This window comes from Bombina bombina, unplaced genomic scaffold (genome assembly GCF_027579735.1).
Source record: "Bombina bombina isolate aBomBom1 unplaced genomic scaffold, aBomBom1.pri scaffold_745, whole genome shotgun sequence".
Classification (NCBI taxonomy): Eukaryota; Metazoa; Chordata; class Amphibia; order Anura; family Bombinatoridae; genus Bombina; species Bombina bombina.
In genome coordinates, this window is record NW_026512581.1 from 46,105 (window position 1) to 62,778 (window position 16,674).

Below are 16,674 nucleotides of genomic sequence, written 5' to 3' on the forward strand. Positions count from 1 at the left end.
TCATGACCTCAGCACTGGTGATGCTGATTGGCTGCTGCTCATTTCTTCATTATTATTTTTTTACCTGCAGCTGTGAGCAGCTGAGTACAACTTTTTACACAGAATATCTTCCTTTTTTACATAGAGATGCTCAGGTGATATTTTCCTCTCAGCTTTTTACAGTTATACTGCATCAGTTTCAAGTGGTTTAGCATATGAGTATTATGTCCCTTTAACAAACGTTTATTGCATATCAATCCAGTAGTTGCATAAAAAGCACTTAGAGTCCCGTATATATGTCTTTGACCAAAGTCCTCAGTCAGCGCATCTCAGTGTCAAACTATCAGCTCTCATCCATATGTCCTGCGTATATCTAAAGCTGACAAAGTGAATCACCCTCTTGAGAAAGACCGCACATTGGCGGTTGAAACGCGTTGAGGCTTTTTGCATCAAGTGAGGACCCGTAGCTAATTTACGTCACACACACTCTTTGGATCAGCGGGGAAAAACTTTGTTGGCTTTAGATATACGCAGTTGTGTGTTCATTACCTTTATACTACACTTGGTTCTGGTTGCGCTTTGTTTCTTTGCAGACTTTTTTGGTTTCTACCTTACTTCAGGCGGTTTGAACGACACCATTTGTGAAATAGCAGCAACCGGCTTCAATAAACAGAGTTTTGTATATACCTTATCTGACCAGTTTTTTGGTCATTGGTGAGATTATTATTGTTGTTTGTGACTGTTTTAACTTAGTCATTGACAGTATTTATTGTTAGTAATATTGTTTTTCTCATATATATATATATATATATATATATATATATATATATATATATATATATATATATATATATATACATATACATACACACATCTTTATGAGAAATATTTAACTTAGTTTTTAAAACTAGTCTTACACGACCAGTGATATTTATATTTATTCAAACTGTACACTTATTGTAATTGGTTCTTCCAATCAGGTAACTAGCGCTGTTTAATTTTCCTTACTCAAATACTGATAATAGAAGTAAATCGGACATTTTTGGGTTTCATATCCCTTTAACCCTTTTTAAGCCTAAAGGATGTAGGTATAACGTCACAGGGTTTTTTGCTCAGCGTCCCCTGATTGTTCTTTTGTTCTTTTGAATGTAACTTTCAATTTTGATTTCGAATGTAGGTTTAGAATTTGAATGCTACATTTATAAAAGATAAATGAAGATTAGAAATACTTTCGAAATCAAATATTTTAAAAACATAATTTATGCTTACCTGATAAATGTATTTCTCTTGTGATGTATCGAGTCCACGGATTCATCCTTACTTGTGGGATATTCTCCTTCCCTACAGGAAGTGGCAGAGAGAGCACCCACAGCAGAGCTGTCTATATAGCTCCCCCCTTAGCTCCACCCCCCAGTCATTCGACCAAAGGCTAGGAAGAAAAAGGAGAAACCATAGGGTGCAGTGGTGACTGAAAGTTTAAAAATAAAAATATATATGCCTGTCTTAAATAAACAGGGCACCCGTGGGCTCGATACATCACAAGAGAAATACATTTATCAGGTAAGCATAAATTATGTTTTCTCTTGTAAGATGTATCGAGTCCACGGATTCATCCTTACTTGTAGGATACCAATACCAAAGCTTTAGGACACGGATGAAGGGAGGGACAAGACAGGGACCTTAAACGGAAGGCACCACTGCTTGTAGAACCTTTCTCCCAAAAATAGCCTCCGAAGAAGCAAAAGTATCAAATTTGTAAAATTTGTAAAAAGTATGAAGCGAAGACCAAGTCGCCGCCTTACAAATCTGTTCAACAGAAGCCTCATTTTTAAAAGCCCATGTGGAAGCCACAGCTCTAGTAGAATGAGCAGTAATTCTTTCAGGAGGCTGCTGTCCAGCAGTCTCATAGGCCAAACGGATGATGCTTTTCAGCCAAAAGGAAAGAGAGTAGAATAATACCCAAACAGAGTATAATATAGGGGCGCTATCATAAAGAGTGTATAGTAAATATGACTAAATATATATATACACAAGATATAATTGTTATTCACAAGTACAATTAAACCAATGGTAAATTAGATAAATATATGAGTACTAAAATGTGGCGCCTTCTCTGCTTCTTTATAGAAAAGGAAAGAGAGGTAGCCGTAGCCTTTTGGCCTCTCCGCTTACCAGAATAAACAACAAACAATGAAGATGTTTGACGGAAATCTTTGGTTGCTTGTAAGTAGAACTTTAAAGCATGAACCACATCAAGATTGTGCAACAGACGTTCCTTCTTTGATGAAGGATTAGGACACAGAGAAGGAACAACAATCTCTTGATTGATATTCTTATTAGAAACAACCTTAGGAAGAAAACCAGGTTTGGTATGCAAAACCACCTTATCTGCATGGAAAATAAGATAAGGGGAATCACACTGTAAAGCAGATAGCTCAGAAACTCTTCGAGCCGAAGAGATAGCAACTAAGAACAAAACTTTCCAAGATAGAAGCTTAATATCTATGGAATGCATAGGTTCAAACAGAACCCCTTGAAGAACTCTAAGGACTAAGTTTAGGCTCCATGGCGGAGCAGCAGGCTTAAATACAGGCTTAATTCTGACCAAAGCCTGACTAAAATTTTGAACGTCTGGGACATCTGCCAGACGTTTGTGTAGTAGAATAGACAAAGCAGATATTTGTCCTTTTAGAGAACTAGCTGATAATCCCTTCTCCAAACCCTCTTGGAGAAAAGACAATATTCTAGGAATCCTAATCTTACTCCACGAGTAACCTTTGGATTCACACCAATAAAGATATTTGCTCCAAATCTTATGATAGATCTTCCTGGTGACAGGCTTTCTAGATTTGGAAGTGAGAACGGACCTTGGATTAGAAGGTCCCGCCTCATTGGCAGGGTCCACGGTGGAACCGAGGACATGCCCACTAGGTCTGCATACCAAGTCCTCCGTGGCCACGCAGGTGGTATCAGAATCACCGAAAGCTCTCTCCTGCTTGATTTTGGCAACCAGACGTGGAAGGAGAGGAAGCGGTGGAAATACGTAGGCCAGATTGAAGGACCAAGGTACTGCTAGAGCATCTATCAGTACCGCCTTGGGATCCCGGGACCTGGACCTGTAACGAGGAAGTTTGGCATTCTGACGCGATGCCATCAGATCTAATTCTGGTGTGCCCCATAGCTGAATCAGCTGAGCAAATACCTCCAGATGGAGTTCCTGCTCCCCCGGATGAAAAGTCTGATGACTTAGAAAATCTGCCTCCAAGTTCTCTACTCCTGGAATGTGGATAGCTGAGAAATGGCAAGAGTGATCCTCTGCCCATCGGATTATTTTGGTTACTTCCATCATCGCTAGAGAACTCCTTGTTCCTCCCTGATGATTGATATAAGCTACAGTCGTGATGTTGTCCGACTGAAACCTGATGAATTTGGCTGCAGCAAGCTGAGGCCATGCCTGAAGCGCCTTGAACATCACTCTCAGTTCTAGGATGTTTATTGGAAGAAGAGATTCCTCCCGAGACCATAAGCCCTGTGCTTTCAGGGAGTTCCAGACTGCACCCCAGCCTAGCAGGCTGGCATCTGTCATTACAATGAGCCACTCTGGCCTGTGGAAGTACATTCCCTGAGACAGGTGGTCCTGAGACAACCACCAGAGAAGAGAATCTCTGGTCTCCTGGTCCAGATGCAGTTGAGGAGATAAATCTGCATAATCCCCATTCCACTGTTTGAGCATGCATAGTTGCAGTGGTCTGAGGTGTAGGCGAGCAAAAGGAACTATGTCCATTGCCGCTACCATGAGTCCGATTACCTCCATACACTGAGCCACAGATGGCCGAGGAATGGAATGAAGAGTTCGGCAAGTGGTTAAGAGTTTTGATTTTCTGACTTCCGTCAGAAATATTTTCATTTCTACCAAATCTATCAGAGTCCCCAGAAAGGAAACTCTTGTGAGAGGGAAGAGAGAACTCTTTTTTATCCAAGATTGGTCTGAAAGTTCCCTCTTTTTTGGGAACCACAAACAGGTTTGAGTAGAACCCTAGTCCCTGTTCATCTTTTGGGACTGGGCGGATCACCCCCATGGTAAGCAAATCTTCTACACAGCGTAAGAACACCTCTCTCTTTGTCTGGTTTACAGACAATCGAGAAATATGAAATCTCCCCCGTGGAAGGGAGTCTTTGAATTCCAGAACATATCCCTGGGACACAATTTCTAAAGCCCAATGATCGTGAACATCTCTTGCCCAAGCCTGAGCGAAGAGAGAGTGTCTGCCCCCTACTAGATCCGATCCCAGATCGGGAGCTACCCCTTCATGCTGTCTTAGAGGCAGCTGCAGGCTTCTTGGCCTGTTTACCCTTGTTCCAAGCCTGGTTAGGTCTACAGACTGACTTGGATTGGGCAAAATTCCCCTCTTGCTTTGCAGCAGAGGAAGCCGAAACTGAACCACTCTTGAAGTTCCGAAAGGAACGAAAATTACTTTGTTTGATCTTCATCTTATTTTATCTATCCTGAGGAAGGGCATGACCCTTCCCTCCAGTGATGTCTGAAATAATCTCTTTCAGTTCAGGCCCGAATAGGGTCTTTCCTTTGAAAGGGATGTTCAAAAGTTTAGATTTGGATGACACATCAGCAGACCAGGACTTAAGCCATAACGCCCTGCGTGTTAAAATGGCAAAACCTGAATTCTTTGCCGCTTATTTAGCCATAATAAAAGAATTAGCCAATTTAAGGGCCTGGATTCTGTCCATAATCTTCTCTAATGGAGTCTCCATCTGAAGAGCCTCTTCTAGAGCCTCAAACCAGAAAGCAGTTGCAGTAGTTACAGGAACAATGCACGCAATAGGTTGAAGAGAAAAACCCTGATGAACAAAAATTTTCTTCAGGAGACCCTCTAATTTTTATCCATAGGATCTTTGAAAGCACAACTGTCTTCGATAGGTATAGTTGTACGCTTAGACAGAGTAGAATTAGCTCCCTCCACCTTAGGGACTGTCTTCCACGAGTCCCGCATGGTGTCAGATATGGGAAACATTTTTTTAAAAACAGGAGGGGGAGAGAACGGAATACCTGGTCTATCCCACTCCTTAGTAATAATATTCACAATCCTCTTAGGAACTGGAAAAACATCAGTGTAAACAGGAACCTCTAAGTATTTATCCATTTTACACAATTTCTCTGGAACCACTATAGGGTCACAATCATCTAGAGTCGCTAATACCTCCCTGAGCAATAAGCGGAGGTGTTCAAGCTTAAATTTAAAGGCCGTCATATCAGAATCTGTCTGAGGAAGCGTCTTTCCTGAATCAGAAATTTCTCCCTCAGATAACAAATCCCTCACCCCTACTTCAGAGCATTGTGAGGGCATATCAGATACGGCTACTAAAGGGTCAGATGGCTCAGCATTTTTCCTAAACCCAGAGCTGTCCCGCTTTCCTTGTAAACCAGGCAGTTTAGATAAAACCTCTGTGAGGGTTGTATTCATAACTATGGCCATGTCTTGTAAAGTAAAAGAATTTGACGCACTAGAGGTACCTGGCGTCACTTGTGCGGGCGTTACTGGTTGTGACACTTGGGGAGAGCTAGATGGCGAACCCTCATTTACTTCTGACTGAGAATCATCTATTGCTCTATTTTTAAGTGCTAATATATGTTCTTTATAGTTTATAGACATATCAGTACAATTGGGACACATTCTAAGAGGGGGTTCCACAATGGCTTCCAAACATATTAAACAAGGATTTTCCTTGGTGTCAGACATGTTAAACAGGCTAGTAATGTAACAAGCAAGCTTGGAAAACACTGTAATCAAAGTAAAAAACATTTAGAAATAAAATGGTACTGTGCCTTTAAGAGAAAAAAAGCTGCACCAGTTCTGCAAAACAGTGTAAAAAAAGCAGTAAACAACAAAATTTTTACAGTAGCAATATAAAGGCTTAGTAACTTTGCACAGCTATGCAAATAAACAATTAACCCTTAAATGGCAAAAACGGATTGAAAAAACGTTAACCCCAGTAAAAAAGACTTTCAGCACCATGACATCGCTCTGCTGTGGCTCCTACCTGCCCTTCAGAACGATTTGTGGGGGGAAAAACTTCTTTAACAACCCTCAAACACAGCAGAAACGACAGGAGAAGCAGTGATATGTCTCAGGGGAAAGGAAACTGCGCAACTGAGGAAAATAGGCCCCTCCCACCTCACTCGATTTTTTGAGGCCTACCAGAGAAACACCAGAGTGTCTCTTAATTAACCATGTGAGTTACAAAACTCAAAACCAAGCCACAATGACCCCTTTAGTCCCTTCAAAAAACGTTATAAATAAAAAAAAAAAAAACGTTTTTTCCTAAGAGTGTCACCAGTAACTAATGAGCCCTTCAAGCAAGCTGAAATTCCTATTAAAGTATCTGAATACAGCTTACCCTTCCCTCATGGGGATATTGTCAGCCTTTTCTAGATTTAACACAGTCTGTCTAGAAAAATATTGACTGAACATACCTCATATGCAGCTTAGCCTGCAAACCGTTCTCCCAACTGAAGTTTTCCTATACTCTTCAGGCCTTGTGAGAACAGCAGTGGATCTTAGTTACAAAGTGCTAAGATCATCATCCTTCTTGCAGAAATCTTCATCCCTTTTCTGCCAGAGAGTAAATAGTACACACCGATACCATTTAAAATAATAAACTCTTGCTTGAGAAGTAAAAAACTACATTTTAGTCACCACATAGCTCTTTGCCCTTCCTAGCAGTTAAGCAGGCAGAGAGAATGACTGGGGGGTGGAGTTAAGGGGGGAGCTATATAGACAGCTCTGCTGTGGGTGCTCTCTCTGCCACTTCCTGTAGGGAAGGAGAATATCCCACAAGTAAGGATGAATCCGTGGACTCGATACATCTTACAAGAGAAATTCAATTTGCATGATAAGAATTTGAAATCGAATATTAGTAAATATTTTCAAAACTGTTGTAAAATACATTGAATATTCAAACAAATATTTTTAAATGTTCTTTAAAGTTCAAAAACAAACATTTGAAAAAAGAATGTTAGAATGTTATTTGAACTTTCGAAATTAGATCTGAACGAACAAATGTATCGAAATTTGTTTTACATTTTGAATGTTTTGAAATATTCGCCCATATCTACGATGATCTAAATCTCTCCGCTGTGGCAAGATGATCTAATACGTCTCATCAGTACTGCGAGGTCCCTCAAAGACTTTTAAAAAGACAATTTTCTTCATGAGAATTATCTCTTTACTAGTCGATAAGCCTGCCCAGAGGGCAGTCTAATTATTTTTTAAGATACAGATGTAGAAACTATCGGCTAGATTACGAGTTTTGCGGTAAGCTGAAAAAGCAGCGTTAACAGGTCCTAACGCTGCTTTTTCACTACCGCTGCTATTACGAGTCTTGCAGGTTTAGGGGCACCGCACACTTCTTTGGCCTTACCGCAAAACGACTTACGTAAACTTCGTAAAGTCTTTTTTCTATGGGACTTCCATAGCGCCGGTATTACGAGTCTGTCCTGGGAGGCCAAAAAGTGAGCGGTACACCTTCTACCTGCAAGATTCGTAACGCATTCTAAAGTCAGTAGTTATGGGTTTTATGTTACAACGCCGTAGCATAAAACTCTTAACTAAAGTGCTAAAAAGTACACTAACACCCATAAACTACCTATTAAGCCCTAAACCGAGGCCCTCCCGCATCGCAAATACTAAAATAACATTTTTAACCCCTAATCTGCCGCTCCGGACATCACCGCCACTATAATAAACATATTAACCCCTAAACCACCGCACTCCCGCCTCACAAACACTAGTTAAATATTATTAACCCCTAATCTGCCGCCCCTAACATCGCCGTCACCTACATTATACTTATTAACTCCTAATCTGCCGCCACTATATTAAATTTATTAACCCCTAAACCTAAGTCTAACCCTAACCCTAACACCCCCTAACTTAAATATAATTTAAACAAATCTAAATAAAATTACTATCATTAACTACATTATTCCTATTTAAAACAAAATACTTACCTATAAAATAAACCCTAAGCTAACTACAATATAACTAATAGTTACATTGTAGCTAGCTTAGGGTTTATTTTTATTTTACAGGCAAGTTTGCATTTATTTTAACTAGGTAGAAAAGTTATTAAATAGTTATTAAGTATTTAATAACAACCTAGCTAAAATAAATACAAATTTACCTGTAAAATAAAAACTAACCTAAGTTACAGTAACACCTAAAACTACACTACAATTAAATACATTTACTAAATTAAAAACAATTAAATAAATAAATTACAGAAAATAAAAAACAAATTACAGATATTTAAACTAATTACACCTAATCTAATAGCCCTATCAAAATAAAAAAAGCCCGCCAAAATAAAAAAAAACCTAGCCTAAACTAAACTATCAATAGCCCTTAAAAGGGCATTTTGCGGGGCATTGCCCCAAAGCAATCAGCTCTTTTACCTGTAAAAAAAATACAAACAACCCCCAACAGTAAAACCCACCACCCATACAACCAACCCCCCAAATAAAATACTATCTAAAAAAAACTAAGCTCCCCATTGCCCTGAAAGGGCATTTGGATGGGCATTGCCATAAAAAGGGCAGTTAGCTCTTTTGCGGCCCAAAGCCCTAACCTAAAAATAAAACCCACCCAATACACCCTTAAAAAAACCTAACACTAACCCCCTGAAGATCGACTTACTGTTCTGAAGACTTGACATCCATCCTCAAGGAAGCGGCAGAAGTCTTCATCCACCTGGGCCGAAGTCCTCAATGAAGCCAGGAGAAGTCTTCATCCAAGCCGGGCGAAGTGGTCCTCCAGACGGGCAAAAGTCTTCATCCAGACGGCATCTTCTATTTTTATCCATCCGACGCGGAGCGGGTCCATCTTCAAGACATCCGACGCGGAGCATCCTTTTCATCCGGAGTCTTCTTACTGAATGACGGTTCCTTTAAATGACGTCATCCAAGATGGCGTCCCTTAGATTCCGATTGGCTAATAGAATTCTATCAGAAATCGGAATTAAGGTAGAAAAAACCCTATTGGCTGATGCAATCAGCCAATAGGATTGAGCTGGCATTCTATTGGCTGATTGGAACAGCCAATAGAATGTGAGCTCAATCCTATTGGCTGATTGGATAACTATTTAGTAACTATTCTACCTAGTTAAAATAAATACAAACTTGCCTGTAAAATAAAAATAAAACCTAAGCTAGCTACAATGTAACTATTAGTTATATTGTAGCTATCTTAGGGTTTATTTTATAGGTAAGTATTTAGTTTTAAATAGGAATTATTTAGGTATTGATAGTAATTTTATTTAGATTTATTTAAATTATATTTAAGTTAGTGGGTGTTAGGGTTAGGGTTAGTCTTAGGTTTAGGGTTTAATACATTTAGTATAGTGGCGGCGACGTTGGGGGCGGCAGATTAGGGGTTAATAAATGTAGGTAGGTGGCGGGGATGTTAGGGACGGCAGATTAGGGGTTAATAATATTTAACTAATGTTTGCAAGGCGGGAGTGCGGCGGTTTAGGGGTTAATATGTTTATTATAGTGGCGGCGATGTTGTGGGCGGCAGATAAGGGGTTAATAAATGTAGGTAGGTGGTGGCGACGTTGGGGGCAGCAGATTAGGGGTTAATAAATGTAGTTAGGTTGCGGCGACATTGGGAGAGGGAGATTAGGGGTTAATAAATATAATGTAGGTGGCAGCAATGTCCGGACCGGTAGATTAGGGGTTAAAAAATATAATGCAGGTGTCGGCGATGTCGGGGGTGGATGATTAGGGGTTAATAAGTGTAAGATTAGGGGTATGTAGACTCGGGGTTCATGTTAGGGTGTTAGGTGTAAACATAAGTTTTATTTCCCGATAGGAATCAATGGGGCTGTGTTACTGAGTTTTACGCTGCTTTTTTGCAGGTGTTAGACTTTTTCTCAGCTAGGTCTCCCCGTTGATTCCTATGGGGAAATCGTGCACAAGCACGTACAACCAGCTCAACGCTGACTTAAGTGCGGTATGGAGCACAATTTTGCTCTACGCTTACTTCTTGCCTTTTAACGCCGGGTTTGTAAAAACCCGTAATACCAGCACTGCAGGTAAGTGAGCGGTGAGAAAAAACTGCTCGTTAGCACCGCATAGCCGGACAGATAGCTCAGCAAGCCAGACAGATAGCTCAGCATGCTAAGGCACTGTGGCTGAGCTCTGTAGTAACCCAAGGGTTACAGGTTCATTCCCCGGCGAGGTCCACTCAGCCTTTCATCCTTCCGAGGTCAATAAAATGAGCAGCGCCTTGAGACCCTTACGGGTGATTAGCCGCGCTTTACAAGTACCCAATACATACATACTGCATAGCTCCTAACGCAAAAATCGTAATCTGGCTAAAAGTATTTTGTTTACCCTATTAACCCCTAAACCGCAAAACTGCTACATCACAATCAACCAATTTAACTTATTAACCCTTTAAACCGCCAAAACCCACAACGCAAATAACTATTTAAATAACTAAGTACAGTACACTAACTTAACACCCCCTAACCTAACACCCCCTAACCTAACACCCCCTAACCTAACACCCCCTAACCTAACAACCCCTAACCTAACACCCCATTAAATAAACCCATATTACCTAAACTAATACATTCTAAAGTTACAAAAACAAAAAAAATAAGTTTACAAAAAAAATAAAAAAATAACATTACAGAAAATAAAAAAATCAAATGTCCAAATTTATCAAAATTAAACCTAATCCCTATGAAAATAAAAAAGACCCCCCCAAAATAAAAACATCCCTACTCTAAGAATAAACTACCAGTAGCCCTTAAAAGGGCTTTTTGCAGGGCATTGCCCCAAGATGATCAGCTCTTTTTCAAGAAAATACACAAAGCCCCCCCTAACAGTAAAAAACCCCCCAAATAATATACCCTAACACTAAAAAACCTAAACTACCCATTGCCCTGAAAAGGGCATTTGTTTGGGCATTGCCCTTAAAAGGGCATTTAGCTCTTTTTCTGCCCATCCCTAATCTAAATAAAACAAATCCCGCCCAAAAAACCTTAAAAAAATCCTAAATCTAACCCCCAGGTTGGTAATCACGGTTCCTGAAGTTTGGTGGAGAAGGTCCTGTTCCAGGCAGTGAAGTCTTCTTCCAAGCGCAACCTCTTCTTCTTCCAAGAACATCCCGAATAAACCTTTGCTGTGCTTAAATCCAGAGAGTGAGATTTTTTTGGATGAATATTTGACTACTTCTGCACCCTGATTCTTAGGATTCCTGCTGATGAGAGTGCGCTTATTAGTATTATTATCTATGTTGTTCTGAGGAAGGGGAGGTTTACTCCCCGAAACGTCAATACATTTTGACTCCACGTTTGAAAAAATCCTGGTTTGTTTCTGTCTTTTGGTGAAGTTATATTTTCTACACAGAACATCCGGGTGGTTGACCTGAGGAGGACGGATTTACTTAAAGTTGATTTTTATATATATATATATATATATATATATATATATAAATGTTTACTTAAGTTTTTTTTTACAAACTTTATATTCAAAAGAACAAGGGGTGCCCCTCCTATAAATTAGGGCCTTTGAGTATATTTATATCACTTTGTTGTGCTCATAGGAGCTCCCATGAGCCTCTACTCAAATTAAAGCATATTTATTAACGCAAAGTGATCAAATTACTACAGTGATTAACTGGCAATTAAAACTTATATAAGGGCTTTGGTTTAAAGAGGGATTTATGGGCTTTATATCAAGAGGTCATGGGGGTCTCTAAGCCTTTTTGATGGTCTATTATAAGTGTAAATATGTTGAAGTGTTTATTTTTTTTTAAGTGTGTTTAAACATTACATACCCAAGACACAAACTATTTGAAATAACAGGTAATTATGTTTCAGATAGTGGGTTTTGGGTGTTTCTTAAGGAAGTTGAGATCGAGGGGGGTGAATATGTAACTCCTGCATCTAGTTACCTAAGTTTCCTTTCTACAGTCTTCACTTCCGGGTCTCCGGCTGCTGACGTCATCACCACGCCCATGCATATTGGTGGCTTCACAAATATGGTTCCTGACATTAGCTCATCCAATGTGTTCAGTTAACTCTCAGTATTGAAGTGCTGCTCCTTTAACAAAGGATACAAAGCGAATGAAACAAACTGGATAATACAAGTCAATTTGCAAATTGTTTAAAAAATTGGGTTTCGTGTCCCTTAAACAAACTTGTAATGTATACAGTATTAACCAAACCTCCATACTACATAATATTAAAATTTGACACCACTTTAAATTCCTATTACTAGAGAAGGCCTAGTATCCTTGAATGTCTATGTATTTCATTGTCTTATTCTCATTGTCTCTACAGTGGTCATTTCATCTACATATCTTGGACTGGATGTGATGTGATGTGATGTCACTAGTTTGGGGGCGGGGCTTAGGTCCGGTGTCTGTGTCGCAGTTAGTTTAGTACAATCAACCTGACTAGATGTGTATTGTTATGCTCTGCAATAAAATAGAGTTGTACCATCATTGCTGTGTCCTGCATATGTCCTGCATCTCATGACATGGTGTCAGAAGTTCTGGACTACGCTTCTGTTCCTGATCGATTGCAATGTCAAAGTTTACCCCACCTGAGCCTTTTGACTTCTCTCAGCCTGCAGCTTGGTCCATGGCGTCAGCGGTTTCAGCGCTTCAGGATTGCATCCAAACTGAACAAGGAGAGTGGTGAAGTACAAGTTAATTCTCTTTTATACTCTATGGGGAAAGATGTGGAGCCAGTGTTCAATGCTTTTACTTTCCAAGAAGGGGAAGAATTTAACTTTGATATAGTTATGGATAAACTCAGTGCCCACTTTGTGCCCAAAAGAAATGTGATTCATGAGAGAGCTTGTTTTCACAAACGTAATCAGCGTGTGGGAGAATCTGTGGAGTCATTTTTGCGCAGCCTGTATGAATTAGCTGAATTCTGTGAGTTTGGTGTTGCTAAAGAAGAGCAAATCAGAGACAGAATAGTTATTGGAATTGCAGATGCTGAAGTCTCCCTGAAGCTGCAGTTAGAGCCTGATTTAACATTAGATGGTGCTATTAGGATGGCCCGCCAGAGTAAACTGGTGAAAAAGCAGAGTGCTGATCTGAGGTCTGAGAGTATTGTGGATGAAGTGCAACAATCTAGGAAAACTGCTAGTGAAAGGCACAGTGTGAGCGGTAGATCTAAAGTACTGGAAAGGCCTAGAAGTGGATGGGCGCAACATGGCCGATGCACACGGTGCTACCAGGCTCATGATCAGAGTGCTATATGCCCGGCCAGAGATAAAAGATGTAGAAAATGCAACAGAATAGGCCATTTTGAAGTGGTGTGTAAAACTGAATACATTAAGGAGATGCAGGTGGACAGTGACCAGGAGGGTCAGGAAATGTCTTTTGTGGGGTCTGTTGTGGAACGGACAAGCTCAGAGGAAGATTGGAAAGTTACTTTTACTGTAATGGGAGCCAAAGTTGATTTTAAGATTGACACAGGAGCAGATATCACTGTAATGTCTTTTGCTGAATTTATGAAACTGCCTCGACAGCCCCAGCTGGCGAAGGTTACTACAAATGTCCATAGTCCTGGTGGCCGCATTGATTGTGTGGGGAAATTTCTTGCCAGTTGTGAGTACAAGCAAAGGAAGTTCACCATGTGGGTGCATGTGATCCGAGGCCAGTGTGTTAATAGTTTATTGAGCAGAAAAGCAGCCTGTGACTTGGGCCTCGTGGCCAGAGTGAATGAGATTTCCGAAGATATGTTTGGCGAGTTGGGCCTACTGAACTGCAAACCTGGCCGTATAGCGCTCAAAAGTGACGCAGTCCCATACAGTATTTCTACTCCTCATAGAATTCCGTTCCCGCTCATGCCTCAAGTGGAGAAAGAGCTTATGCACATGAAGTCTATGGGGGTTATTGAAGAGGTTGTTGAAGCGACTGATTGGTGTGCTCCCATTGTTCCAGTTGCAAAGAAAAATGGAAAGGTGCGCATCTGTGTGGACCTGAAAAGGTTGAATGAGGCAGTGAAGAGAGAGAGATTTGTGCTACCGACTTTAGAAGATATAGCTCCGAAGTTGGTTCGGGCGAAGTCCTTTTCCACATTAGACGCTTCTAGCGGCTTTTGGCAGATCCCTCTGGATCCAAAGTGCCGCAAACTGACTACCTTAATCACATCGGTAGGTCGGTTCTGCTTCTGCAGACTCCCCTTTGGGATATCCTCCGCTCCTGAAATCTTTCAAAGGGAAATGAGTTCTCTCCTGAGTGACCACGTGGGCACAGCGGTCATCATGGACGACATTCTAGTGTATGGGTCTACAGTGGAGGAGCATGATCAGCGTTTAAGTTGTGTGCTACAGGCTATCAAAGAGTCTGGGCTGAAGCTGAATAAAGAAAAATGTAATTTTAGGAAAACTGAATTATGCTACTTTGGGCATATCATCAACGGGGATGGCATCAAGCCAGACCCCGAGAAAATTTGTGCTATTGCACAGATGAAGAGCCCTTCTGATGTACATGAGCTGAGACAGATATTGGGCCTTGTAAATTATGTGGGCAAGTTTCTTCCAGATTTATCAACAGTTTTACACCCTGTCACAGAGTTGCTTAAGAAAGACGTTGCCTGGGTCTGGGGACCTTCACAAGAAAAAGCTTTTCTACATGCCAAGTCCCTGCTGGGGTCTGCCCCAGTGCTGGGGTTCTACGACCCTTCAAAAAAGACTGTGGTTAGTGCCGATGCAAGCAGTTATGGGTTGGGGGCTGCACTCCTACAGCTGAATGACAACAAACTACAGCCCATCGCCTACTGTTCCCGCACACTGACGGCTGCGGAGTCAAAATACGCTCAAATTGAGAAAGAGTGCCTGGCTGCAGTTTGGGCCTGTGAGCGCTTTCAGCGTTATCTAGTGGGTTTGGAGAAATTTAGTCTGGAAACTGACCACAAACCGCTAGTCCCTCTAATCAATTCTTAGGACATTGACAAAACACCCTTGAGATGCCAGAGACTTTTAATGAGACTGCTCAGGTTCAATGTTCAGGCAGTGCATGTGCCGGGGAAACAACTGGTTGTGGCAGATACACTATCCAGGCTCCCGCTGGCTGCTGCTGAAGAATCCTCCACAGAATCGGATGTGAAAGTGTATGTTGATTCAGTTCTGGCCTCTAAGTCCATTTCTTCAAGGAAACTGGAAGAGATAAAGAGAGAGACATATTTGGACACAGATCTGCAAGAAGTTATAAGGTACATAAAAGAAGGCTGGCCCGAGAGCCGGGCAGCCTGGATGTCTTTAAGTGCTTACCAGCCAGAGAGGTCGCAGCTCACGGAGCTGGAGGGGTTGGTGCTGTTCCAAGACCGCATTGTAATTCCTGTCAGCATGAGGAAAGAGATGTTAAACAGGATTCACGATGGCCACTTAGGCATTACAAAGTGCAGAGAAAGGGCAGCTACAGCTGTGTGGTGGCCTGGGATCAGCTCCGACATTGCAAATCATGTGTCTAAGTGTGCCTTTTGCCGGGAACGCCGGCCTACTCAGAGAAGGGAGCCCTTGATGTCTACTCCGCTGCCTGCGGGCCGTGGCAGAAAATAGCTGCTGATTTGTGTGAACTGCACGGGAAAAAGTTTCTTGTTGTGATCGACTACTATTCCAGGTATTTGGAAATTGCACCCCTGAATGATATCACAAGTCAGGCCGTTATCATTCGCCTGAAGAGCTTGTTCGCCCGCTTGGGCATTCCAATGGAGCTAGTGAGTGATAATGGTATGCAGTTCGCTTCTACAGAGTTCAGTGCTTTCAGCAGGGAGTATGATTTTGTACATTCCACGTCAAGTCCACATTATCCGCAGGCCAACAGAATGTCTGAAAGGGCAGTTCAAACAACAAAATTCATTCTAAAGCAATCTGAGCCGTACCTAGCCCTCTTGTCATACAGGGCGACGCCCATTCAAGCCACCGGGTTTAGCCCGGCACAGCTGATGCTAGGACCCCAGATTCGCACCACTTTACCCTCAGTGGGTGTCTTCAAGCCGCCTGGCCCTGTTCCTCGGGACGAAGTCCTTAGGAGGGATGAAGAGGCCAAAAAGGGTTATCGTTTCTTCTACGACAGGAGACATTCTGTCAGGCCCTTACAGGAACTGAAGGCGGGCCAAAGTGTCAGAATTAAACTGGACGATTTGAAGAAATGGAAGACGCCTGCTACGGTAGTTGGCCACTCTCCAGAACCAAGGTCTTATACAGTCCTTACGGGGGGAGGGACGGTTACACGCCGTAACCGAAGACATCTTCAGTCTGTACCTGAGAGTCTGGAACTGGATTCCTCAGTACCACCGCCGGTGGGATCCCCTGTTCTAAGAGAGGTGCCTTCCCCTCAGCAAGACCACAACGGGGATATATCTTTGCCTCCAGCAGACTCTAATTCACCATCTTCTGTATCAGAGGACAGTTCTTGCAAAGTTACATCAAGCGGAAGAGTGGTGAAACTTCCGGCCCGATATAGGGACTGACTTTAGCTAGAACAGTGACTGGAAGTATGGGCAGAATAATCCCATGGTCACTGTGGACTAGGGTAGTCTACCCCGATGTCCAAGTCAGGATGTAATTTATTTGTTCATGTTTTCTAACCTATTTGTTTTTATAATGTTGTTGTATACTCTGTTGGTGTACCTTGTTATCTGTTATAT

General features: G+C 41.6%; 1 protein-coding gene across 1 annotated transcript in view; it reads left to right on the top strand.

The window, feature by feature from the left end:
- The window catches only part of LOC128644408 (complement C4-B), a gene marked incomplete at its 3' end in the record, with an annotated part of 166,648 nt that overhangs the window by 17,216 nt on the left and 132,758 nt on the right, over positions 1-16,674 (top strand). The gene's annotated exons all lie outside the window — the stretch shown is intronic.